General features: G+C 41.5%; 1 long non-coding RNA gene across 1 annotated transcript in view; it reads left to right on the plus strand.

Annotated features, from left to right (window-relative positions):
* The first annotated feature begins 6,197 nt into the window (after positions 1–6,197).
* The window catches only part of LOC138740492 (uncharacterized), a 48,689-nt gene continuing 29,996 nt past the window's right edge, over positions 6,198–24,890 (plus strand). The window contains exons 1-2 of the long non-coding RNA XR_011342949.1: positions 6,198–6,244; positions 12,205–12,265. This is a non-coding gene — a long non-coding RNA (uncharacterized lncRNA). The remainder of the gene's footprint in view (positions 6,245–12,204; positions 12,266–24,890) is intronic.

Below are 24,890 nucleotides of genomic sequence, written 5' to 3' on the forward strand. Positions count from 1 at the left end.
TATAGTCTGAAGATAATGTTCAAATCTTTCAGTGCCTCCCAATTAATGACCTCAGGTGATGTCTGATTGTTAAACAGCTGATTCCAGATTCAAAAGGCATTCATTGATAACATTTCTAGTTTTGATAAAAACAAAGTCAATATGTTAGTTTTGGGTTAACTAATAATGAGCTGAATGCATTTGTGTGATTAAGATCGTAAAGCAAGGATTATCCTTTGTTAGTTACTATTCGGTGAGACTTTGTGTATGGACAAATTGTGAAAACAAATCCATGAACAAGTTAATTTTGTTCTTTGCAACAAAATAAATCCTGATATTTGCATAAAAATAGTTTTGTATTATTCTTTGGGAGTGCACTTTTGGGTGTGTAATTGTGGTTAGCAATTCTTCCTTCAGATAAGAAGTGGCATTACAACATTTAAATTTCTTTCACTGGTATCACAGGATATGAACTGGGGTGATTTTATTGGATGAAAGGTGGTCAGCAGAGATGTTTCTGCTATGTGCATAATTAAAGTATACTTTCTAAAGGTTTTCTTTCTGTTAGAAAGAAGAGCTCAATAGTATTTGTCTTTAAAATTGGGTACTATGTTAAAATAATATTATTGTGCTGGGTTCTAAATATTTTTTCTGTTAACAAGCCTTTTAAATACCTAGAAATGCTGCTAAAGACATGTAATACATTCAAATGGTCCTCTGTTATCTTAAAATAGTTCTTTTGTTTTCAAGTTTTTAATGTCCTGCAACTGTGCCAACAGAAATGTCTGGTCAAAATGAACTTAAGTACAGGTCACTGTTTCAATAAATACATTTACAAGACAAATACCTCAGTTGGTTTGTAAGGATAAATAGCTGATTTTATTTTAAAGCCATCAACTGAAAAGCACAAATAAATATTGTTAAAGAGACTTGAAAAAAGGGAGTGTGGGAAAGATCCATAAATCTCAAATAAGGCCGAATTGAAGCAAATTCAGCTCCTGATTCCCAGGACCGTTTGGCATTTGTGAAGGTCAATGATTTATGGAACTATAAAGGTCACCAAAAGCACAAATATGATTTCAGGAACAGCCTTGGTTTTTGAAAATGATTTTGGAAATCTCTGATGTTCCAGGAGTTGCTCCTTTTAAAAATAAAATATTGATGACAGGGTACAGGAACCCAGCTACCACTAACTGGTTCCGATATCCTTTATCAGAGTTTATTGAACTGTGACTCTTCCCAGTCAGAATTGTATTCAGCTCCAGAGCTTTTTGGGTGGTCTCAGAATCAGAAAAAAACCAAAGTTATCTCTCCATACTTGGAATGTCACAATCATTCTATTTGTGTCATCGTAAGATGGTGGCAAGATTATTGTGTTCAAGTAATTGCTAAAGTTCAATGGAGAAAATCAATTTTTTTCTTCCTTGGACGGAGTGTCTTCCTTGGGTTTTGGTGAACAGTTTTGAAGTTATGCCTGAAGTCCTTCTTTTAAAGATGCAAAAATCACTCCATTGTCTTCATTGAGCATGGTTATCACCTCAACCCAGGTAGGGAACAGGAAATTTTTAACCTTGTGAGACGCAGGGTTCATAGACTCTCAACAACAAAAAAAATTTGCACGTGTATATGTGTGTGTATATATTTTGAAAGCTGTTTGCTTTTCAAATGGGAAGAATAGGATTACCATGCGTATGACTGATGCCATACTTTGTTGAAAGCAGAATGTGAAGATCTCTGAGAAATCTCTCTGCCTAGTTTTGATTCCTGCTGAATGCATACAAGTTTGAGAGAATATTCTTCATGTGATATTTTGTGCATTTGACAGGGACAGAGTATCTCTTTTCAACGTGTATGTGTGGAACATGAGTAATCATGGTAGGGTGGAGTACATAGAAATTGTACCCTTTAATGGACTCCCCAGAGTCAGGTGGCCAGCCGTGGCCTTCCTGGCAGTCTGTTGCTCTGTTCTGGAGGTAATTCTGGTAACGATGCCTGGCCTTGGAAAGAATCTGGTGTTCTCCTGAGGCTCGGAGGGCTGAAGAAAAAAGGTATGCACCCAAAATATTTCCATATCCTAAAGGATATGCTAGGATTGCAGAGTTGCAGCAGGCTGATGACTGTTTTGGCGGTTGATCCATCGACTAAAAATACAGTTGCTAAAAGCTGAATAGTTTCCTTCTATTGGGTGCAGTTCCAGTCACCCAACTATAGGAAACATGTTAGTAAGCTGCAAAGGGTGAAGAAAGGAACCGCGAGTATGGTACCAGGACTGGAGGGCCGAAGTGGACTGGAGGGCCGAAGTGGACTGGAGGGCCGAAGTGGACTGGAGGGCCGACGTGGACTGGAGGGCCGACGTGGACTGGAGGGCCGACGTGGACTGGAGGGCCGACGTGGACTGGAGGGCCGACGTGGACTGGAGGGCCGACGTGGACTGGAGGGCCGAAGTGGACTGGAGGGCCGAAGTGGACTGGAGGGCCGAAGTGGACTGGAGGGCCGAAGTGGACTGGAGGGCCGAAGTGGACTGGAGGGCCGAAGTGGACTGGAGGGCCGAAGTGGACTGGTGGGCCGAAGTGGACTGGAGGGCCGAAGTGGACTGGAGGGCCGACGTGGACTGGAGGGCCGAAGTGGACTGGAGGGCCGAAGTGGACTGGAGGGCCGAAGTGGACTGGAGGGCCGAAGTGGACTGGAGGGCCGAAGTGGACTGGAGGGCCGAAGTGGACTGGAGGGCCGAAGTGGACTGGAGGGCCGAAGTGGACTGGAGGGCCGAAGTGGACTGGAGGGCCGAAGTGGACTGGAGGGCCGAAGTGGACTGGAGGGCCGAAGTGGACTGGAGGGCCGAAGTGGACTGGAGGGCCGAAGTGGACTGGAGGGCCGAAGTGGACTGGAGGGCCGAAGTGGACTGGAGGGCCGAAGTGGACTGGAGGGCCGAAGTGGACTGGAGGGCCGAAGTGGACTGGAGGGCCGAAGTGGACTGGAGGGCCGAAGTGGACTGGAGGGACGTGTTTCTTTGGAACATTGGGGACTGAGAAGTGAGTTGTAATGGTGCCAAAATAAGAAATGAATTATGACCAACTAGTAGATTTGGAATTAACTAATCCATCTATGTGATCTCCATGACGTGTTTTCATTAAGCCCTCCACGTATTCATCCTCTATGCAGTTACTACTGATATTACTTGCTGAGTCTGGATTAAAGTCCCCATAATTATTTTATTAAACTTTAATAGGCACCTCTGTGTTCTCGATTTGTACTATGACTTGCCATGTCACTCTTGTCTGGGAACCTGTGGAGAAATTCCAATGCATTCTTCCCTATGCTGTTCATCAGTTTCATCTGAAGTACAGCAAAACCCCTGGTTTCTGGAATTCAAGCAACCGGCAATAAAAAAAATCGAGGAAAAACTAAAAAAATGAAAATAAATAAGAAAAAGAAAATGGGTTAAAAATATGTAAGTTTAAAATTGCAAAAGTAAATGTTCTTTGAAGTAACACACATCGTTGGTGAAAATGGGAGTAAATATTCAGCCAGTGGAGTGTCTTCGTCGTTCTTTGCTCGTAGCAGCGGCTTGAATAAAATGGCAGGATGAAGAACCGGTTGATCCCATTTTCCATTCGCTCCCTGCTTAGTTAGACTTTTATCTTTAATAGTATATTAGCATCGAGTTCATGATCATCAGAACCCAGATGTGGTGGGCCGCTCTATAATGAACTGAAGACTGGATGGAGACCTCAAGGTCATCCACGCAAGCGCTATAAAGATGCTGTGAAGGAACCTCTATGCTACTGTGATATCTAGTGAAGAGAACTAAAAGCTGCAGCTGTTGATAGATCCCATTAGCGAGCCCTTGTGCTATGAAGTCTACATCAGTCTTGAAGACAAGAACTGCCAAAAACTGATAGACAACCATGAACTATGTCACTAAGCAGCAACCACAGTTATTACAAAAACAGGCTCCCAGTGCCCCCATTATTCTAGGCTCTGCGCTTCCAGACTTGCACTGCCAAGTCACCTTGGTGTCCACAGATGAACTGCACAACAAAGTGTCTTCTTCAAACTGAAGGACTGCCAATAAAAAAAAATTTGTAAGGCTTTATCTGTAAACTTGGTGGTGGGGGGGGAGGGGGTGGTAATTATCTATTTCTACTTGATCCTCTCACACAAGATTCTTCCTAACTAATGCCTTCATCCCATTCCTTAATATCACGGTCTTTTTCTAAAAGATAAGTATCCTGGAATATTTAATATCAAACCTTGGTGTATTTGAACCATCCCTCTGTAATGGATCATTATGATTAATTGCATTTTATCCTATTCATTTGCTCATTTTGGTGTGAATACTATATTTCTTTGGCTTGGCTTCGCGGACGAAGATTTATGGAGGGGTATGTCCATGTCTGTTGCAGGCTCGTTGGTGACTGACAAGTCCGATGCGGGACAGGCAGGCATGGTTGCAGCGGTTGCAAGGGAAAATTGGTGGGTTGGGGTTGGATGTTGGGTTTTTCCTCCTTTGTCTTTTGTCAGTGAGGTGGGCTCTGCGGTCTTCTTCAATGGAGGTTGCTGCCCACCGAACTGTGAGGCGCCAAGATGCACAGTTGGAGGCAAGATCAGCCCACTGGCGGTGGTCAATGGGGCAGGCACCAAGAGATTTCTTTAAACAGTCCTTGTACCTCTTCTTTGGTGCACCTCTGTCTCGGTGGCCAGTGGAAAGCTCTCCATAGAACACGATCTTGGGAAGGCGATGGTCCTCCATTCTGGAGATGTGACCCACCCAGCGCAGTTGGGTCTTCAGCAGCGTGGATTCGATGCTTGCGGACACTGCCAGCTCGAGTACTTCGATGTTGGTGATGAAGTCACTCCAATGAATGTTGAGGATGGAGTGAACCGCTGATGGAAGCATTCTAGGAGCCGTAGGTGATGCCGGTAGAGGACCCATAATTCGGAGCCGAACAGGAACGTGGGTATGACAACAGCTCTGTACACGCTGATCTTTGTGTGTTTCTTCAGGTTGTTGTTTTTCCAGGCTCTTTTGTGTAGTCTTCCAAAGGCGCTATTTCCCTTGGCGAGTCTGTTGTCTATCTCTTTGTCGATCCTTGCATCAGATGAAATGGTGCAGCCGAGGTAGGTAAACTGGTTGACTGTTTTGAGTTTTGTATGCCCAATGGAGATGTGGGGGGGCTGGTGGTCATGGTGGGGAGCTGGCTGATGGAGGACCTCAGTTTTCTTCAGGCTGACTTCCAGGCCAAACATTTTGGCAGTTTCCGCAAAACAGGACATCATGGGCTGGAGAGCTGGCTCTGAATGGGCAACTAAAGCGGCATCGTCTGCAAAGAGTAGTTCACGGACAAGTTGCTCTTGTGTCTTGGTGTGAGCTTGCAGGCGCCTCAGATTGAAGAGACTGCCATCCGTGTGGTACCGGATGTAAACACTTAAAAAAAAAGCTGTAACTTTTCCTAGTATTTACCTGGTCTCATTCCATTTGAAGCTGTACATTTGCGTTTACACTTCCCCTTTCTGATAATCCTGTTGCTATTGTCCATTGCTACCCTGCTCTATCACTTTGTTATTTTTCCCTCATTAACTTTCTAAATTTTACCTCACCTCTATCAGCAAATAGGTGCATACTTCATGCTTTTCACCTTCAGCAGTCTCTTGGAATTTAGAATGACTGATTTTTGTGGGGATGAGAGCCATATTGCTGAGCAGACATCCCAGTAGCAGTAGCAATGGGGCAGGAGTTTTCCGGGGTGGAGTGGTTACAGACAGAGAGCGAAGCGTGAGGCCCCCCAAGTGCAGGGAAATGGTTTGAAACTGGCACTGAAAATCCAGTCCCAGCAGTGCAGGGGCGCACAATTGGGGAAGGACTAATAGTTTGAAGTCTGTGAACGTGATGCCCTGGACTTTCAGGGTCGCCATGCAGTACCCCTTTACCCCAGTCGAGTGCGATCTGGACGCCAATGAAATTCTCTGTGCAGTGGGGAGAATAGCCAGTGCACAACGGTGGGCCAGGTCTGGGCGGATAAAACTGTCAGTTGACCCCGAGATAAATAAGCAATTGGTATAGTGTCCATGCACTTTATTCAGTTCCATTGCTTTTGTGAGGGATTGGGGGAAGTCCTGGTCGAGGGTTATTGATGCAGAGACTTGTAGTGGGGACAGTGGAATCCTGTGTGATGATGTCACGCAACGTGTGCATGATGACATCACGCAAACAGTTGGGCCTGAAAAAACAGTGTCGAGGAGTTGGTTTTGCTGCCTGCAGCCAACGGTAAGTGTTGGGAGTCACTGCTTTCCGTCGGCGGTGGGGGGGGGTCAGCAGTGGGGCAGTAAGCGGTGGCAGGTCCCTGGTTGGCGGCAGCGTAGGGTCCCGGGTTGGCAGCATCGGGGGGTCCCGGGTCGGCAGCGTCGGTCGTGGCGGCGGTGGTGGGCATTGAGGTCAGGGCTGGGGCCTGGTTGGAAGTTGCTTCGTGAGGTAGGGTGAACGTCATTGCGGCGAGGGTGGGTTGTACCTTCCGCGCTCGGTGTCTGCCCCGTGACGTCAGGCGCTGCCGCGCGGTGGAGTCCTCGCTCTCATTGGACGAGAGCTCTGAGGAAAATGTGTTTGAAATGGAGAATGGTGATTAGGTTTCACTCGAGGCACTGTGTTTGACGGTGGCCATTTTGGAGCCACAGACTACATCAAAATGGCCGTTTTTAAGGCACTTCTGGCACGTGGCTTTTGTCGCCGGGCACTGGGACCTTCTGTGCTTGTTCCTCTCACAGAAATAACACTTTGGGGTTGCATCGGACAGCGTAGCAGCAGTAGTAGGGTAGAGGGAGGGCATCCTACTTGCATCAGAGTGTGGGGTCCAGCCCCGAGAGTACATGTCCATACTTAAGACCGCAGCCTCCATCGTCTCTGCGATCCGGATCACGTCCTCTGGGTTTTCTCCCCCATGCTCTAGCAGGCGCTGTCTCATCTCATTCGATCAAACCCCGGCCACATAGGCATCCCGAATCAGATCGTCTGTGGTCTCTGCAGCAGTTCTGTCTGTGCAGGCACAGTCCCTGCCCATTGCCCTTAGTGCCTGAATATAAGCTCTACAGGACTCACTGGGCTGTTGCCTCCTTGTAACAAGTTTGTATCGAGCATAGACCCTGTTCACTGGTCACTCGTAGAGCCCTTTCAGCACCTTCATGGCTCCGGTGTAAGTGGTCGCATCCTGGACACTCTGGTAGACTCTCGGGTACACCATAGTCATCAATATTAGTAGTTGATGGCTGTCCTCTATCATGGCAGGATCAGAGAGCTGTAAGTATGTTTCGAAGCATCTCACCCAGTGCTTAAAGTCATTTGAGGCTGTAGCTGACTGTGGGTCGATGTCGAGGCGTTCCAGCCGTAGCATACGCTCCATCCCTTCAAAATTTTTTAGTTAATAAAATTGTAATGCGCGTCGAAAGAACCAAAGACTTGTTGATCCAAACCAAGGCTTTTATTAACTAAAAGACTGGAGTATATCACAAATAGGTCGACCAGTCCAGAATGACCTGGTCTGGCTAGGAGCAATCCTTTAAGACCTGCCAGTAGGTGTGGCTACACTCTCAGCCAATCACAGTCATCCTACACTACCATCTCTACATATGTACATATACACATTGGTGATAGAAACTGTACTATTACAGGGGAAAAGTGAATTAGTTTGAGGGCTTGCAGGGCTTGAATATCCTCTTTGCGATTGACTTGCTAAATATAAATGATCCATGTGCCACTGAAAGTTTGTGACTTCTGAAAATACATGGAAAGGAATCTGCTGGATCCTTTAAATGCACAATCTATAAATTTTTTTGGGGGGTGGGGAGGAGAATGTGAATGAACAATGGGTGGCACAATACTACAGCATTAAGATCCCAATGAATTTGCAAAGGTGCAAAATAACAAGGTACTATTCCTGTCCAAGTACCTGATCATTAACCAGTTTCCCTAGTATAACTTTGCACTTTCCAACTCCAGAAAACTTCTGAGTACTAGTTGGGTTATGCAGATTGCTTATGGCTGATGCAACTAAAAGATGCAAGTCTGTCACCATAACACTTGATGCTTCCCTAACAAACGTGAGATTGTATCAGTTCTGGGCTTTGATAGATAATGTTTCCATGAAAGCATAAAATTATTTCTGTCCTAATACTATTGATTATAGTGGTAAAATAAGCAAAAGAAATTTTTGTTTTTACATTCATCCCTCTAAGTGCATGAAACCAATTTAATTTTGAGCATCTGTTTGGCTGAATTAGTGAATTTCTCAAATATATGTCAGAATGTTGTGTGTTTAAGCTTCACTCCAGGCTTTAACCACATATGGATTGAATTACAAAAATTGTCGCACTTTAACATGGACAAAATTACACAGGAACTCCACAGAAATGTCAATGGTGTTCACACCATTTCTCCAGAGTTTTGTGCATCTATGGCAAGGACTGAAAGCCCTCACATTAATTTTAATGAAAACACTTTGTGGAGATTGGGTTGATGGATTAGTTAATTCCAAATTTGATAGCTGGTCATAATTCACTTCTTATTTTTGAATAATTTCTACATTTAAAGAAATAAAATCAATTTTTACCAAGTCTACTCCGTTTCCAGTTGGGCAATGACTTCTGTCACATTCTAACACCTGTTCAGTAATCAACACTGATAATTTTTTTGTGTGGATTCAAAAAAAAATTTTAAACATTGTGATTATTTTTTTAAATACCTTTTGTATGTTCAGCTAATTCTCAACTAAAATATGGAATTAATAACTTCCCACAACCAACCAATGTTCAAGAAAGGGTTTTCTCTAAGATCGGTGTGCTGGCTACATTCCACTTGTACATCCTGTATGAGGGTTCACAAAGCAACAGGGAATGCTCAGCCCATAAATAAAACAAAATGCTCAGTGTTTAAGTACCAAGCATGTTTGCATTCCTGAATTAAATACAAACTGAACCATTCATTGACGACACAATAATGGCCTCTCACTTGCATTATTCCTCTTAAAATTTGCAGCAGACAGTAAAACAAGAGCGAGCTAAGACATCTTGTGTAACTCCTTTACATTGTCCATTAATTACTTGATCTTTCTCAAGCGAATAGTGTTGGCAAAAACAAAGGCGAGAAATCAGACTGCTCAAACTACAGGGGAATCACGCTGCTCTCCATTGCAGGCAAAATCTTCGCTAGGATTCTCCTAAATAGAATAATACCTAGTGTCGCCGAAAATGTTCTCCCAGAATCACAGTGCAGTTTTCGCGCAAACAGAGGAACTACTGACATGGTCTTTGCCCTCAGACAGCTCCAAGAAAAATGCAGAGAACAAAACAAAGGACTCTACATCACCTTTGTTGACCTCACCAAAGTCTTCGACACCGTGAGCAGGAAAGGGCTTTGGCAAATACTAGAGCGCCTCGGTTCCTCAACATGGTTATCCAACTGCACGAAAACCAACAAGGTCGGGTCAGATACAGCAATGAGCACTCTGAACCCTTCTCCATTAGCAATGGCGTGAGGCAAGGCTGCGTTCTCGCACCAACCCTCTTTTCAATCTTCTTCAGCATGATGCTGAAACAAGCCATGAAAGACCTCAACAGTGAAGACGCTGTTTACATCCGGTACCGCACGGATGGCAGTCTCTTCAATCTGAGGCGCCTGCAAGCTCACACCAAGACACAAGAGCAACTCGTCCGTGAACTACTCTTTGCAGACGATGCTGCTTTAGTTGCCCATTCAGAGTCAGCTCTTCAGCGCTTGACATCCTGTTTTGCGAAAACTGCCAAAATGTTTGGCCTGGAAGTCAGCCTGAAGAAAACTGAGGTCCTCCATCAGTCACCTCCCCACCATGACCACCAGCCCCCCACCCCCCCACATCTCCATCGGGCACAAAGAACTCAAAACGGTCAACCAGTTTACCTACCTCGGCTGCACCATTTCATCTATGCAAGGATCGACAACGAGATAGACAACAGACTCGCCAAGGCAAATAGCGCCTTTGGAAGACTACACAAAAGAGTCTGGAAAAACAACCAACTGAAAAACCTCACAAAGATTAGCGTATACAGAGCCGTTGTCATACCCACACTCCTGTTCGGCTCCGAATCCTGGGTCCTTTACCGGCATCACCTACGGCTCCTAGAACGCTTCCACCAGCGTTGTCTCCGCTCCAACCTCAACATTCATTCGAGCGACTTCATCACCAACATCGAAGTACTCGAGATGGCAGAGGCCGACAGCATCGAATCCACGCTGCTGAAGATCCAACTGCGCTGGGTAGGTCACGTCTCCAGAATGGAGGACCATCGCCTTCCCAAGATCGTGTTATATGGAGAGCTCTCCACTGGCCACTGAGACAGAGGTGCACCAAAGAAGAGGTACAAGGAATGTTTAAAGAAATCTCTTGGTGCCTGCCATATTGACCACCGCCAGTGGGCTGATATCGCCTCAAACCGTGTATCTTGGCGCCTCACAGTTCGGCGGGCAGCAACCTCCTTGGAAGAAGACTGCAGAGCCCACCTCACTGACAAAAGACAAAGGAGGAAAAACCCAACACCCAACCCCCAACCAACCAATTTTCCCTTGCAACCGCTGCAACCGTGTCCGCCTGTCCCGCATCGGACTTGTCAGCCACAAACGAGCCTCCAGCTGACGTGGACATTACCCCTCCATAAATCTTCGTCCGCGAAGCCAAGCCAAAGAGAGAAAGAGAGTGTTGGCCTGCACATTGAAAGGGATGGTACCAGAGATCCATGGAAGGGAGGGTCAAGGGATGATTCTATCACTTTAATTTTTATTTCTGTAGAGAGGAACAGGTAACAGTTCACATCCAAGTCGTTTCTTCAGAACTTAAAGGGAACATTTTAATGAAAGGTCTCAGACTTGAAACATTAACTGTTTCTCTTTCCACTGTTGCTATTGTCCCACTGAATGCCTCCAGCATGTTGTGTTTTAATTTCAAGTTTTCAGCATCTGCAAAGTTTTGCCTTTCATTATTTTCTAAGTGCTTAGCTACCACTTCCTAACTACTCCTGCCAAACCAATAGAAGATGCCAAGTGTCATAGAAGTTCTGGCTGTTACTACAAGCATTCCTTTGAATGCTGCTTCAAGCAGTTGAGTATCAGTTTCTTGGTCCTCCATTCCTGAATGATGAATCTTTTCTAATCCCGTTGCTGCACTTTCTGTCTTTAACTTCTCTTCTAAGACTTGACTAGGTAACATTATCAGTTGAGTATCACCTATAAACCCTATGTTTTTAAAATGTTTGCCATTTCAGATTATGTACGGCCCAGTTAGTGATTAGTGTGATGCTATTAAAGCGCTAACAACTTAATTTTGAATCCAGGAGTTTTTACGTTTTCTCATGACCTGTGTGCAGTTTCCCCGAGTACTTTGGTTTCCTCCCTCCCTCCAAAATGTACAGGGTTTTGTATTAATTGGGTGGCATGGGTTTCAATGGCCGGAATCAGCTTTCACTTATTGTAAATAAAAAATTTAAAAATACTATCATTTCTTTCGATGAGATTTTTTTTTCAATCTACTGTAACCAAATTGCATCTTGTAGCCTGTTTTTTTAAAGACTTCAGACCATTATTTCTAGTTGACCAAATTATTTTCATGCACATTTTAAGCATCTTTCCTTAAAAAGTCCTGTAACAATGACATATACAAATATTTTTACATTGCACTAAACTAATTAAGCTAAAAGTGTAGTGGGCTTATTTCCTTCTAACAGACATGGTTATTATCCATGGCTACAGAGAGAAGAATTGTAAGAAACTTGACGTGTTGGCATATTTGCTCCCCTTTCTTGACTATGTAAATATTTCTTGTGGCAGCTACTGAGATTGGTTTTGATTACACTGCCATAAATATGTGACATTGGGAAGAATTAAAATTGATGATTCTGCCTATGTTTTACTGGTGTCTGAGTTTCACATGTTTATTTGATGAACTTGATCAGAAAATAAAGCATATGTGGGGTTTTTTTTCCTGCTCAGACCTGCAGTTTCAGTCTGAATCGATAACTCACATTCATTGTGCACCTGTGCCTTGTGATTCATTAATGGGCAACTCGTCAAAGGATAATTACATCCAGCTTTATAGACTGATGATGCTGCCTGATTGCAGAGTAGAGCTTTCAAGCATAAATTAATGCAAACTATTATTTAGAGCTTGTGATTTATTATCGTAAATGGTTCATTATTGTTCCCATCCACAGAGAAACTGGCATTTTCACTGCCTCAAGAATATTTATAGAACTACCTGGACAACAAATTATGGTAAGTGTAGAAATTTATGTCATGTATTGTTCCACTAAATCTCATTCTGTGAAGATTGTTAGTGACCAGATTTTAGTACTTTAACATTATTGCTTTTGCTCAAAAGGTTGCTTTCACCTCCAGCTATGAACAGTCTCTCCACAACCAGAGATCTTTGAATGATAGAAGAAAGCCTTCCAGTTATCAGAGTTGATTTTAATTTAAGAATTACAATAAAAAGTCAAACCCACAGCCACTCATTTTTAACATTGTGAGTCTCAGCCATTTTAGGACCTGAATTTTTTTTATTTGCTTAAACTGAACTGCAGGTGCCAAACTGGTGCTCTGAAGTAGCCAAGCAGTTGGGGAGAAGAAATGTATGGAATTGGAGGTTGGGGTGGCGTAGGAGTAACTACTGGAACCAAACATAGGTCAGAGTGTGTTGGTGGGCTCAGGAGGAGCAAACCCATTGCCTTTTTTTAAATTATAAAATACCTTTGGCAGTTTTGTGAGCAAATGTGGAGTTTCTTAGCTGACTGAATAGTGGTACATGTATACAATATCTATCCATAAGTGCCTGAAATTTGTTATCCATGTTCTTGATAGATCACAAAGTTCGTATAATGTACTGCAGTGACTTGGTGCAGGAATTAAGAAACTCATTGGGGAAGCTATTAGGAGTGATTCAGTCAAAAGGATGGATCTTCCACAAAAATAATGAGACCTAATGCAAGCTATGAAATAGACAACAGAGTTTGCACTGTGGAAGATAGATCAGCCAAGATGAGGATTTCAGATACAGTTTCATTACACGACTACAGGTTGGGAAACAATAGTTGTAAGCAAAGAATTGGGATAATTGACCTTGAATTTTGGGTAGTACTGATTTGATGTCTTACTGTGTTTAATGAGAACAGGGCAGAACCTTAACAGAAATAGTATAACTCTGTTTTTAAATAACTACATTTTATGAAGGAATTCCACTAATTTTTGCGAAGTTGCAAGAAATTTGAACAATTCCTGTGACTTTAGTAAACAGGCTCATGTTATCTGTGCATTTGGATAATTCTGATCATGCCTGGATGTTTGAAAGGGACTGATGCAGAGCTAAGTCTGGGCATTGATTTAAATGAAATATTTTTTTCCTAGTGGAAATGCTGTGTAAACTCAGAAAAATGAAATCTGAAATATCAGAGTTAAATTGAGCTGTGATTGCATAGCATGTCAATATCTCTCAGGATCTCTCCTGGAGCCTCCATATTGATGCAATCACAAAGAAGGCTTGAAGTGCTTGAGGAGATTCGGTATGTCACCGAAGACTCTCATAAACTTCAGGTGTACCGTGGAGAACATTCTGGCTGGTTGCATCACTGCTTGGTATGGAGGTGCCAACTCACAGGACAAGAATAAGCTCCAGAGGGTTGTTAACTCAGCCTGCAACATCACTGGTACCAGACTTCACTTCATCGAGGACATCTACATGAGGCAGTGTTTTTTAAAAAAGCAGCCTTTATCCTCCAAGACCCAGGCCATCCCCTCTTCACTCTGCTACCATCAGGGGAAAAAGATACAGGAGCCAAAATATGAGCACTCAATGGCACAAGGACAGCTTCTTCCCCCACTGCCATCAGATTCCTGAATAATCAATGAACCAAAGACACTGGCTTACTTTTGGTGCACTATTAATTTTTTTTTTATAGCAATATTGTAAGATGGTTATAATATGAATGTTTCCACTATGATACTTCAGCAAAATTTCATGATTTGTTCATGACAATAAATACTGATTCTGATAGACTGAAGTTGCATTTTCAAGAATTTAAGAAATTGAAGTTTTCAATAAAGGAAATGATGTGGTGGGTAGAAATAAATTATGAGCACATGTATACAATGACTGAAACTTAAGAGATGTTCTTGCATGTAAAAGGAGAAAATTGAAACGGTCCTTTGCAAATGTCAACTGCTGCAGGATCAATAATTAAGTTTTTGGTGATGATTTTTGCTATCTAAAAGAACTGAGAGATAGATAGGTGCATTGTGTTAGGTCACAGGTCTGATTGTATTGCCTGTTCATTTTCCTGTGTTCCTCTTGCATTTTACTCCTTCTAAGTACTCCATTATTTGCAGCCATTCTTCAACTGCCAAGGTCCTGACTCTGAAGTGTTTACTAAATTTTTCTAGCTCTGTACTTTCCCACAGTCATCATGTAACTTTAATCTGACATTATTTATAGTAATGGTTCTTTTTGTAGTTCAGGCAAGATTCAGTTGAAGTACCTGGGGATGTTTTGTAAGATAAAAGATTCTATATAAATGAAACTTGTGTGGTTGTTACTTCCAAAGAAGATGAAGACAAATGTTTTCAAGAATTATTGAGAAAGTAAAGAGTGAAATTATATTTAAAAAAGGAAGCATCCCTGGCTCTCCCTCAAGATATTGTTGGTATCTTTTAGTAAAAGTAATCTTTCAGTATATGTTATTCTGAAGTGTCTGAAGAGCTAAACCAAAACCTTTTAATGAGAACAAATTGCAGACCCAGGTATCTCAGTCATTTCTCTTATCGAAAAGTGTTTAGAAGTTGTTTCCAATCTGCTTTGAAATAAAATGGTATGTTTTAAAACCAGTCTTTTTTTTTTAAAAAAAAAAGAAAATATCACTACTGCAGCGTCAGTGTGTCTGTTTTGTGTATCAGTTTTTCTGCAATAGAACTGAATTACTAGAAGCTGGTTATCTCGCATCTTAGAAGTCTTAATAAAAGTACAAGCTAAAGGGTGTGGTTTCTGTAGCTGTACCATAATATATGGAGTAAAGGAATACAACTTGAGCTAACATTCCACTGAAAACATGGGATGTATTAAAATGTTGTCAGAAACACTGCATATTTGAGACACCAACTTTACCCACTCATTAACAATTATGGCTGGTAATATCTCATGATGGGGGCAAGCAGGGGGTTAATTTTCACCTTCACAACTTGGGTGGTAAACTGATCACCCATCTGTTTTGCCTGACTTTTATTTTCATTAAAATGGGGCATCAGTTTCCTGTTGAGCAGTACGATTGCTAGTACACATCTGTCATTCATTTTTTTTAAACAGAGTGCATCTTTCAGAGTGGCACCTAAAGCAGCTTTCACCCTGTGCATTCATTCCTATGAAGATATCTTTAGCATACAATCCAGTACTGACCCCTCTATTTCAGAGGTGGATGCGAATTTGTGCTGGGTTAGACTACGCGTTTAAACCACTGGACAGCTTGCACAGACTCCATACCCACACAATCTCTATTTTTGGAGAAAACTCGACAAGACATTAATGTGAGGAAGAAAATATAAAAATTAAGAAAATTTGAACAACTTTTTAAACACATAATTTGTTCATTGTTCAAGAGCAATTTTTAAATGCTTTCTTTTCAATGTCTTTTTTTACATGTCTATTGGCAAACCTGACTTGAGGGCCTGTAATTCTCTTATCCTTTTTCTATCTATGTAGAAAACAATGGAAAGCAGTTTGAAAAAGTGGTTTGAAACTGTGGCCTTTCCAGCTTTCTTGGGTAAAAAATTTCAAGGATTTGCTATGCTTTGGATGAAGGACTTTTTTCTCTGCCTGAATGTCTATACCTATATTTTATCCTGATCTAGACCTTCGAACCAGAGGAAACTTCATTCCTACATCTATCCTGTTGAGCCCAAAGAAGGGTGTGGTTTCTGCAGCTGTACCATAATGTATGCTATGGAGTAAAGGAGTACAAATTATGCTAACATTCCACTGAAAACATGGGATGTATTAAAATGTTGTCAGATACTCCTGTGTTCAACTAAATTCAAGATGCATTGCCCAAATCTGCTTAATTTTTTTTCTGATGTGACAAACACTGCCAATTCCAAGGATCAATCTGCTGATCTTTTGTTGAAGTTCCTCTATCAAAAATGTATTCTTATTATGTAGTAAAACTAGACTGTACACATTTGCAATATGATTATCATCAAATCTTTTTGCATAAAAGGCCCACATGTACCTGCCTTTCTAATTGCTTCCCTAACCTAGAAGTTAATTGTCAGTGATTCCTGCTGTTTAATGCCAACACATTTCAAACTCGCCATACTATATTTTCTAGTTTTTCCCCCCACAGAAGAGAATGAATTTAAATTTTATCATATTATGCTCTACCTGCATCTCTTAACCCATTCACTTGCTTGTCCAGATAACCTTGCTGTTTCTGAGTTCTCCTCACAGCCCAATATTCTTTAGTAAGTAAATTTTATCTCCTCCAAATAAATGCCATAGGTTGTGGCCAGCTGGGACCCAATGCTGAGCTTGCAAAATCCCATTTCTTGCAGAATTAACTCATCATAAAATAAATATTTCTACTCTCTATTTTCTTTGGTTATCATTCTTCAATCAATTCTTCTTCCCCTAATCCATGCCAGTACATTCTGCCCACTCCCATCAACTACTTTTGTTTACAAGCCTGTGGTGTGGTGTCTCATCAGTTCTCCAGCTCCATCCAATTCAATTTTACTGCTTGATTTCCAAGATTAGATGATTTCTCTCTACTCATTCTTTTTTTTTGTTGAAAATTGTATTTTTTTTCCCAAACGAGCATGGTGTCACTTTTGAAAACCATCGTCGTGATTTTTTTCACCAGAATTAACTTTTTATGTCGGCACAGTTGGAAAACCGAACAGTTAAATCAGAATATTTGGCTAGATTACTATTGGATCATGCACCTTTGGTATTGACGATAATGCTGGCTGAAAAACGGACATCGATGTATAGCTGGTGCCTAAATCCTATGTTGAAAAGAGTGGACTTTTGTACGTTTATAAGGGAGCAAATTAACACATTTTATGAATCTAACTGCTCATCTACTAATAACAGTTTCTTAATCTGGGACACACTGATGGCCTATTTGAGGGAGCAAATAATATCATGCAGCAAGAATGTCAAGATTTTTTAAAAAAATATCCAGCTCAAAGGACAAAAACCAAACTTTAATAAATTTTTTAAAAACTTAAATATAATACAATACAAACATAAAATGGAAGAAGATATGAGATCTAAGCAAAAAAATTACGAACTGGGGGAGAAAGAGAGCGCATAAAGTTTTGTCTTGGCAGTTAAGGGTAGAGGAAAACTCAAGGATGATCAATGCCATTTGGCTAGAGCCAGATATGATATCCTATGATCTGAAATTAATTAATGATGCTTTTAAACAGTTTTACACAGATCTGTATAAATTGGAATTACCGCAAGACCAAACAATAATAGATGGCTTTCTGAATAAACTCGAGCTGTTGAGATTGAGCGAAGAAAGTCAGATGAGGACAAATGCCCCCTTGACTATGGAGTAAATTGAAAAAGCTTTGGGATTGCTATAAGATAAATTTCCACGGGTGGATGGTTTTCCGCCAGAGATTTATGAAGAATTTAAAGATTTGTTGACGTCACTCATGATGGATGTGGTTAACCAAGCAGTGGAGACAAAGATCCTCTGGGACACCTTTTCAACAGCAATAGTTATCGTATTACCTAAGAAAAATAGAGATCTGTTAAAACCTTTGGCTTGTAGACCCATCTTGCTATTGAATACAGATTATAAGATAATAACCAAGGCATTGGCTGAGAGACTGGGCTAATATTTACCAAAATTAATAAATCTGGACCATGTAGATTTTATAAAGAAGAGACATTCTGCTAACAACCTGGCACAGTCTAGAAATGACCCTAGTCTGATAATATCTCTGGATGCAGAGAAGGCCTTTGATAGATTGGAATGCCCATACTTATTTAAAATAATGGAAAAATTTGGATTGGGACAAATATATATTTCTCAGATGAAAACATTATACTTTAAACCACCAGCAAAGATCATTACAAATGGCCAAATTTTGTCGCCATTCCCCTTAAATAGATCTAGCAGACAGGGTTGCCCAGGGACTCTGGGATTGTTTGTATTGGCTATTAAATTATTAGGGGAATATATTAGAAATGACCCAAACAAAGGGATTCAAGGTGGACCAGGTCAAATGTAAAATAAACTTATTTTACAGACGATGTGCTATTGTACTTGATGAAACCATCTGAAGCTTGGCCCAAGTTACCCAGGCCACCCTGGAAGGATACAGTACAATCTCTGGTTATTTAATAAATTTTGGGAAAAGTGAGATTATGCCCTTAACTAACCTGGATTATGAGAGCTAGAAAGAGGGGAATTTTTTTAAGTGGCAGCCAGGTAGTATTAAATACCTAGGAATAATGATGGATAGAGATTTCGGAAACTTGTATAAACTTAACTATGCACTTATCCTTGGAAAAATTGAAGGAGATTTAAACAAATGGAGAAACCTGCCCCTTGCTTTGATGGGTAGAGTAAATTGTGTCAAAATGAAGGTGTTGCCAAGACTATATCTTTTTCAATTCATTTCTATTTTCTTGCCAAGGAAATTTTATCAATTTTTTAAAAAATTTTCAGCATTACACTTCCTCTTTCATTTTGTCATTCTTTTCTATAATTTAAATATTCTGGAATATTTAATTCCTAAACTTGAGTCGTTCTATAACTACATCTTGATATGTCTTGTAAATGTGCATATTTGTTTCTTTTGATGCACTATAAATGAATCCCTCTTGTTAAGAATGTGTGTATCTGATCAGGTTTCTTCAGTTTTGTCTCTTCTAACATTCTTCCCCATTCTTATTCAAATTGGAGATGTATTCCATTGCTGAGTAACTGGCATTAACATAGACTTCTCTGGTTTCCTTTTAAACCTGTTTTCCCCCCCCCCCCCCCCCCCACCATCTTCTGTGTGTGTGTGTCTCTCTCTCTCTCTCTCTCTCTCTCTCTCTCCTGTCTCCTTTCATAGAACAACATTTGATTCTTGCCTTTATCATATCCTTTTGTCTGTTAGACTATACTCCTCACGTTCAGAAGTCAATGGTTTTTCACTCATACCTTGAAGAAGGGCTCAGGCCTGAAATGTCAGTAATATATCCCGAGCTCCAATGGATATTGTGAGACCTTCTTGAGTTCCTCCAGCATGTGTGATTTGACCCTTCCTTACACACTCTGGTTCTCTTTTGCTTTTGTTTAACTTCCTAAATTTTCCTCACCTGAACCCTACCACTATTGAATTTAAGGTCTTCTCTACAGCTTAAGTTAGTTGATCAATTCACTAAGCCATCAGGAGCTAGTCTGATTCAAGTGAACTCTGTTTCAGTCAAATACTAGTTGTTTCAAAAGTTAAAATGTGTTTTGTCCACTGATATTTGCCCTCTTAATGACCATGGTGATATTCTAGAGACAATTATATTTGTACTCTGGCTATTTTTTGTTCTATGGGCCATTTCTTATTCTACCACATCAGAACACAGTGTTTGAAACTGTAGCCTTACAGTGCCGTCAAATTTCTAGACAATTTTTTTTTCAAAGAAGTGTTACTTCTAACTAAGTTTTAAAATGTCCACATTTCCAACTGAAATTGGGGGAAATCAAGGGCAAGGGCTGACTGATTTTTATAGGGATGTGACCGCCCCCCCCCCCCCTCCCCAAGCACATTTGATTGTGGCTCTTGACAAATATTACCCATCCATCACCCAGTCAAGTCAGTGTAATGGGAAACAGACTACTTCTTGCCCTAGTCTGATCTAGAGATCCTATTATGGTCAATCTTTTGCACATTCATCACCATGTAAAAGATGAGATTGCTGGAAATGGTGGATTTAGTTGAAAGTTTGTGGGAGTATAATTTTGAATATCAAACTAGAAAGTTAACAATTGGTCAGAACTATGTTTTATCTTTGTGCAAAATTATAGCTCACAGTTTTGGAATTTGTCCTAATGAACACTCCAGTTCAATTCTGGTTGCCTGGAATGAAGAATTATTTCCCCTCTCCAGTTACTTCTTACTTTTTATTGATACAGTTTGCAGTGATAAGAGTATTTCAAGAGAGCTTTGACAATTGACAAAACCTTGTAAAAACTCAACAATGAGGTGGTTTCTTTGTTGTTACAGCTGAGGCTCTGTCTAATTATTTTCATTTTTAAAGCTCTGCTTAACCATGGAATAGTCTCCAATAATTAACTGCAACTTGCTTTCAGATCCATTTTGGTCCTTTGAGCCTTCCTCAGTCAGATCCACTGTCTCATCATGATTGATAACCAAAGCGTTCTGGCACTCTGGAGATAATTTTCCAGAGACTGAGTTTGAATAAAGCAAACATTCTTTTATTGCTAATATATCCAATGATACACCCTTCCATTTCCACTCCCTGCACCACCCATAATCAGATGGAAAGCTAACAATAGCCTTTTGTAACATTGACAAGAATGAGAATTTTTACACAATAGCTAATGCTTGATATGATCATGTGTCTGACATTTTTTTCTGTTCATTTGGAGGATGTGGTTGTCACTGGCAAGGATAGCATTGACTGTGAATAAATAGATGTTGCTTCATCCTGAACTGCCATAAGTTTACACAAAATTGTTGAAGAAACTCTGCAAGTCACGCAGTGTTCTTTGTGGCAAGGGTAATGATGCGTAACCAATGTTTTGGAACTGAGCCCTTCATCGAGGTATGAACAAAAAGCAGGCAGGTACCCGAATGAAATGGAGAAGGGAGAGGCGGGGGAAGAGCACCTTCACTCTAGCCGCTTTCAGGTGGAATCGCCTGGAGAATGCGGCTCTGAAGCAGGCTGTGCGTGTCTGCGAAGGGACGTTCAGGTGGCAGTGCTGAAGGAGATGTTCTGCCACCTGAAAGGTCTGAAGCAGGGAGAGGGGCTGCAGAGCAAACGCCGGCGCCTGAGTCCATGCAGGGGCAACTGCCTGACAGATCGCCTCTCCGCTGCCTGACAGCTCGCCTCATTGCGCGGGGCTGGGGCGGCCGGTGGGGGACTATGGGTTCCATTGTGTTCGGCACTGATGTGGGGGCTGAGGTGCCTGAACCTGTGCTGAACTGCACTATTTTAAAACCTAATTTTCAAACAATCCAGAGCTGCTGATGGAGAGGTCAGCGTCCGACAGCTGAAATGTGACGGAAATTTCTGACCTTGTTTTTCATGCTAAAGTGAATCCGTGGAGGTTGGCATTTCCCTTCCACTGTCCCCTCCCAGCCCCGTAGTCCCATGCTGGGGGACTGTCAGGCAGCGGGGAGTTGGGTCGCCAGCTGACTGTCATCAGCGCACCCCTTGCTAGGCACCTGAAAGCTGCTAACAGCTTTGTCTGGTGCTGCTTTCAGGTGCAATGGGGGATTCTCGGAGCAGGATATTATACCTACAGGAGAAGAGTTAGGTAGGTAAACCTCTTGGCTGGGTTCTCCACTTTCCGGTGGCTACCCAACAGCTGCATAGGAGTACGACAGATGGCTTTACAATCAGGTATTATGGCCACCTGAAAGTGTCTTCTGTCTGCAACAATGGCATGGATCTCCTAGTGGCTAACCATTTCAGTTCTGTGCCACTCCCGTGCTGACATGCACATGGCCACATGCACTGCCAAACAAAGGTCACCTGTAAATTGAATAAGCAACACCTAATATTCCATCTGGGAACTCTCCAAATGGATGGTATTAACCTGGAGTTCTCCACTTTCTTTTAGGCCACTCCCTCACCTTCCTCTGTTCCCCACCCCTCTGCCTCCAGTTCTCCACCCCCTTCCCTTTCCATTCAGAGAGTATTCCCTCCCCTATCACCTCAGCTTTTTTTGCTTGTCCCTTCCCACCCATATCCACCTCTGACCCTCACCCCCCCACCCCAATCCCTACCATTTAAGTCGGATATCTGTCTGCTTTTTGTTCATATCTTAATGAAGGTCTCCAGTCCAAAATGTTGGTAATGTATCTTTAGCATAAAGAATGCTACAAGACTTGCTGAGTTGCTCCAGCATTTCTGTGTAAACTACAATCACGGCATCCGCAGATTTTCTTGCTTCACTGAACTGCTGTAAACCCGGTGAAAGTGGGTTTACACTTTCCAGAAATAATTCTCAGCTTAAGCAAAGGAATAATGATGTATTTCCAGCTGATGGGAGATGAAGAGAATCCTGCAGATGCTGATTTTCCTTTGTGTCCCTTGCCCTCTTGATTGAAGGAAGATGAGGGTTCATGTGAAGATGCATTCATAACCTTCAGATGACCTGGATTAGGTCCTCCTGATTCAGTCTCCCAGCACTACAAAGGTTTTCCACCTATAAAGAAGCTGATTTTGTAGGTGGGAAACGTTTGTAGTGCTGGGAGTCAAAAGTCTGAGAAGTCACAATAACATCAACTTTTATTTGGAGGAATAAATGTTACGAAAACTTTTAGATGCATTCCCTTACAAGACTATATCTAGTTTGCTACACATTACTAAATCCTATATGGCTTGCTTCTGCTGCTGTATGATTCTCAAGAGATTCATTTTCACTTAAATGCTTTTCTCTGATTTTCTTTCTCTGGAAACTAAAATTTCTGGCTAAAATACTTTTTGCTGTGACCCTCTCTAAGCTCTGAATGAATGCTTCTGCTTTATAAATGATAAGAGGGGGCTTACTGTTATAATTAAAAGCTATCTTATTTATCATGGCTTCTTCATTGATTGTTTTTCCTTTCCTGGTCCTCCATTGCTAATGTTGCATTAAAGCTTCCCCTCATTCCCTTCTAGGGTATCTGTTCTTTCCAATGGTCTGATAATAAGGAATAAATCATACTGATATGAGTTGCAGGAATTAATTATGGCCAATATTCCAAATTTTCTAAATTGCACTTGAGCCCTTATTCACTCAAGTTGATCCTTCTGTTTGTCCTTCAACCTTGGTATTTTTTTTTCTAATTTTTACCTCGATTGGTGCTACTTTGGTCAAATGCAAGGGAAATTTGTCCTGTCCAATTATTGTCTAAATAACTGTCAGGATAAAATTGTGCTGAATTTGTCATAACTATCTTTAAATCTTCTGCTCGGGGAATTGAGCAATAATCAAGTGAATATAATGAGACATTTTTGTTTTAATTGATACTTAAACAATTAGTGGACCAGAAATTCATCCATGTAACCTTGTTCTTCTGCGATTAGGAATCAACTTCCACACTTCTTTGCATTCCTTATGGAAACATTCCCTTCAATCCCTGATGTGATTTCTCTGTCAGTAGTACTTCCAAGGGGAAATCTTATTTTACAAAATAAAGTGGAACTTGGGCAAGCTTGTTCCAGAAAAGATTAGGCCACTCCCAGGGCAGCATGCTTTAGTTGCTCTGACAGATTAAGACCGATGAAAGATGTTGTATAACTACCTTTGACCTTCTGCTGAACCTCCCCCTATACCTTTCATTGATCTTGCTGTCAGGCCCCCAATTTCTGCACCTGCTCTCTCCCTGAACACCCATCCCATTGGTGACCTTTCTCTTCGATTCTAGCTGCTGCCCATCTTCCTACTGACCTCTGCACTCCCCAAGTCCTCCATTCTGACCAGGGTCTGCGCCAAGGGGGACATTCTCAGGCATTTCCCCCTCCCATTTGAGATATTGTGACCCGCAGCCTAGTGTCACTTGCACCTTGCATTACTAGTCTCCAGGCAATATAAGCACCGCTTTTGTCTGCTACGTTGAAGGGAGGGGGAAGGTAGTGGTGCTACTGCTGTATGGAGGAGGTTCATGGTAGACAGTACAACCACCCCATCCTCCTGCTGAGCGAGTTTCAGATTGTGTACCCACGGTTACCCTAATGACTTGTTCTGGCACCGATCCTGATTTTGACCCTATTGTGAACCTGAGCACGTTATTTTCCATTGCAGAAATGTGCAATACCTGTTCAATAGTGTCTGAGATCCTGGCCTTTGGGTACTCTTAAATTTACAATGGGATCCCTCCATGAGATGTTCATTGGTTCCCTGCTCTAACACCTATTTATGTTATCGTAATATCTAGGTCAGTTCCTTCATGGGCTTGATGAAATGGCCTAAAGACTGGAGTAATTATTTTCACTGTTGCAGAATAATTTGAGAATTTGTTGCAAAGCAATGTAAGAACATTTCAATTGCTGCAAGGGCTGTGGATTACAGATTTTACAATAATAAAGGTCTTTTCTCTATTGTTCTGTTGAAACTAACAGAAGGTTAAATTTTAATAATGCTGAGATTTCCTAGTTTGGATATTTACAGGACCAGGTGTAACGAAAGGATATTTGAACCAAGGTGCCATGGGGGCGAGAAAAAATGGATAGATTTACTACCTGGGTATCTGCTTTCTGCTACTACATCCATTACCAGCTGCACCATATTCAGTTCTGTCCTTGTCATTTATAATGATAATTATTGATGATCTACATTTGTAGTGAAAACAAATGCTGGAAGAACTCAGCAAGTCTAGGTCTAGCAGCATCCATAGGACACTCGAGGAAGGACTCGGTTAATTAGTTAAATATAGTTTAACATGATCATAATTAAAATAGAATTCACCCATGGTTTAAATAATGGGATTGTTTAATTTTGTCTTGTCTATTTTCTCTCTAGAACTATGCTGGGAGATATCTGAAAGGGACAAAACTGTTAAATACCTTTTTATTGAATTTGATGTCTTATAGAAACCAGTCAAATCAGCAATTGTGAATATGTTTTTGATTTACATTGTGTATGTGATATGACCTGCTGTTTGTTAATATTAGATGACTTTGTAT

This window comes from Narcine bancroftii, chromosome 8 (genome assembly GCF_036971445.1).
Source record: "Narcine bancroftii isolate sNarBan1 chromosome 8, sNarBan1.hap1, whole genome shotgun sequence".
NCBI lineage: Eukaryota > Metazoa > Chordata > Chondrichthyes > Torpediniformes > Narcinidae > Narcine > Narcine bancroftii.